Below are 2,500 nucleotides of genomic sequence, written 5' to 3' on the forward strand. Positions count from 1 at the left end.
CCTTAATGTTTACCTTATCATTTGGGTTAAATGCCTAGACGATGAATTCTTCTGCCCATTAAAACGTGATCATTTTCCTATTTTCAATGTAAAAGGATGGAATTTTAAGAATGAAAAGCAAAAAATATGAAAAAGCTGTCAGAAGTGGGATTTGAACCCACGCCTCCATGAGGAGACCAGAACACCCAGGTTGTGGAAGAAGTTGATCTTGAGTCTGGCGCCTTAGACCGCTCGGCCATCCTGACACTGTGTGTAGCATGTTTGGCAGGAAAAGTCTGCTACTTGTGCAAAGTCTACATTTTCCTTACAATTGCCCACTTTTATTGAAATTGAGTGAGAGGTGATATTCTACCGTTATCGAAGATCTGAGATCCAGGGGTTCTTCCAGTTGGTGGAGTCATGTAGGGGTTCCATGGTGTAATGGTTAGCACTCTGGACTTTGAATCCAGTGATCCGAGTTCAAATCTCGGTGGGACCTATGTGCTTCTTTTAAAAATTTCACATCAAGAGAAAGCTACATTCAACAAAACATTCTTTCTTAAAATCTAATTTAAGCATATATAATCTGCCAAATTGGAGTCAGCCCTCTCGACATTAGATACCAATGGACATCTCTGGCATCTGCTAGGTTTCATTTCTTTCAAGCATTTATGCATACCTAGAAATGCTTCATTTCTTAACCATGGGTATGGATCAGGCCAACATAAATCATTTGGTATCAATTCCTAGATGATGCATTATTCTTCTGACTATTATAAAGTAATTAGTTTCCTATTTTAAATGGAAAAGGATGGATCATTCCTGGTCAGAATCGTTAATCCCCAATGAAGAGCATCACATTAAGACAATGTTAGTCTAGGGCACAGAGAATGACTTCAAAGAAGGATACATGCCGTAGAGTTTAACAACCAGCGAATAATGACACCCCAAAAGAACAGAATCCAGAAAATAATCTTTGAAATGTCATCATCAGAAGCATTCAGACTTAAAGATAATGATCAATTCTAAACACCTGCTATGAAGCCATAATGAGCAAATGACTTTATAGAAGGTGTCATACTGCACCTGGCACTGGTAAGTTGAGAATAAAGACTGAATGGTTGAAATCTGTATTAAGGATAGATAAAAGTGCAATGGGGAAAATTGCTCCATAAGAACTGTTGACTTCAACTTACCTGGCACTGGTAAGTTGAGAATAAAGACTGAATGATTGAAATCTGTATAAAGTGCAATGGGGAAAATTGCTCCATAAGAACTGTTGACTTCAACTTGGGAATGTAAAGATTTCTTAAAGCCAGTGAAAAAATAAAACTCATCAGAAATGTAATCAATCAAAGCACAATATAATCACTCTTTCTAAATTATAGCTAAGTCACATGTGCAGTTTAAGAATAAAAACTAGCATTGTCACACAATGCGCTAGCTGGGACTCGAACCCAGGTCGCAAGAATGGGAATCTTGCATGATACCCCTACACTACTAGCGCAAGCTGCATGGGTGTCCTCTAACTGTCAAGATGCACTCTTTGAGCATTGCTCTAACATGTTCTGTTGTAAAAATATACTACACACCATTCGGGAATAAATTCATAATAGTCATGTGGTAAAAGGGTGAAAACCTTAATTCTCCACCTTAATGTTTACCTTATCATTTGGGTTAAATGCCTAGACGATGAATTCTTCTGCCCATTAAAACGTGATCATTTTCCTATTTTCAATGTAAAAGGATGGAATTTTAAGAATGAAAAGCAAAAAATATGAAAAAGCTGTCAGAAGTGGGATTTGAACCCACGCCTCCATGAGGAGACCAGAACACCCAGGTTGTGGAAGAAGTTGATCTTGAGTCTGGCGCCTTAGACCGCTCGGCCATCCTGACACTGTGTGTAGCATGTTTGGCAGGAAAAGTCTGCTACTTGTGCAAAGTCTACATTTTCCTTACAATTGCCCACTTTTATTGAAATTGAGTGAGAGGTGATATTCTACCGTTATCGAAGATCTGAGATCCAGGGGTTCTTCCAGTTGGTGGAGTCATGTAGGGGTTCCATGGTGTAATGGTTAGCACTCTGGACTTTGAATCCAGTGATCCGAGTTCAAATCTCGGTGGGACCTATGTGCTTCTTTTAAAAATTTCACATCAAGAGAAAGCTACATTCAACAAAACATTCTTTCTTAAAATCTAATTTAAGCATATATAATCTGCCAAATTGGAGTCAGCCCTCTCGACATTAGATACCAATGGACATCTCTGGCATCTGCTAGGTTTCATTTCTTTCAAGCATTTATGCATACCTAGAAATGCTTCATTTCTTAACCATGGGTATGGATCAGGCCAACATAAATCATTTGGTATCAATGCCTAGATGATGCATTATTCTTCTGACTATTATAAAGTGATTAGTTTCCTATTTTAAATGGAAAAGGATGGATCATTCCTGGTCAGAATCGTTAATCCCCAATGAAGAGCATCACATTAAGACAATGTTAGTCTAGGGCCCAGAGAA

At 38.4% G+C, this 2,500-nt stretch overlaps 5 non-coding genes across 5 annotated transcripts; 2 read left to right on the forward strand and 3 right to left on the reverse strand.

Moving 5' to 3' along the window:
* Window positions 1–136: 136 nt before the first annotated feature.
* On the reverse strand, window positions 137–245 carry TRNAL-CAA (transfer RNA leucine (anticodon CAA)). Its single transcript has 2 exons — window positions 208–245; window positions 137–182 (listed from the first exon to the last, which is right to left on the reverse strand). It is a non-coding gene; the product is annotated as a tRNA-Leu (tRNA).
* A 161-nt stretch (window positions 246–406) lies between these two features.
* Window positions 407–478, forward strand: TRNAQ-UUG (transfer RNA glutamine (anticodon UUG)). The gene has a single exon. It is a non-coding gene; the product is annotated as a tRNA-Gln (tRNA).
* A 937-nt stretch (window positions 479–1,415) lies between these two features.
* On the reverse strand, window positions 1,416–1,486 carry TRNAG-CCC (transfer RNA glycine (anticodon CCC)). The gene has a single exon. It is a non-coding gene; the product is annotated as a tRNA-Gly (tRNA).
* A 280-nt stretch (window positions 1,487–1,766) lies between these two features.
* Window positions 1,767–1,875, reverse strand: TRNAL-CAA (transfer RNA leucine (anticodon CAA)). Its single transcript has 2 exons — window positions 1,838–1,875; window positions 1,767–1,812 (listed from the first exon to the last, which is right to left on the reverse strand). It is a non-coding gene; the product is annotated as a tRNA-Leu (tRNA).
* Window positions 1,876–2,036: 161 nt separating this feature from the next.
* TRNAQ-UUG (transfer RNA glutamine (anticodon UUG)) lies at window positions 2,037–2,108 on the forward strand. Its single transcript has one exon. It is a non-coding gene; the product is annotated as a tRNA-Gln (tRNA).
* The last annotated feature ends 392 nt before the right edge of the window (window positions 2,109–2,500 follow it).

Source organism: Pelobates fuscus, chromosome 10 (genome assembly GCF_036172605.1).
Source record: "Pelobates fuscus isolate aPelFus1 chromosome 10, aPelFus1.pri, whole genome shotgun sequence".
NCBI classification, from domain to species: domain Eukaryota; kingdom Metazoa; phylum Chordata; class Amphibia; order Anura; family Pelobatidae; genus Pelobates; species Pelobates fuscus.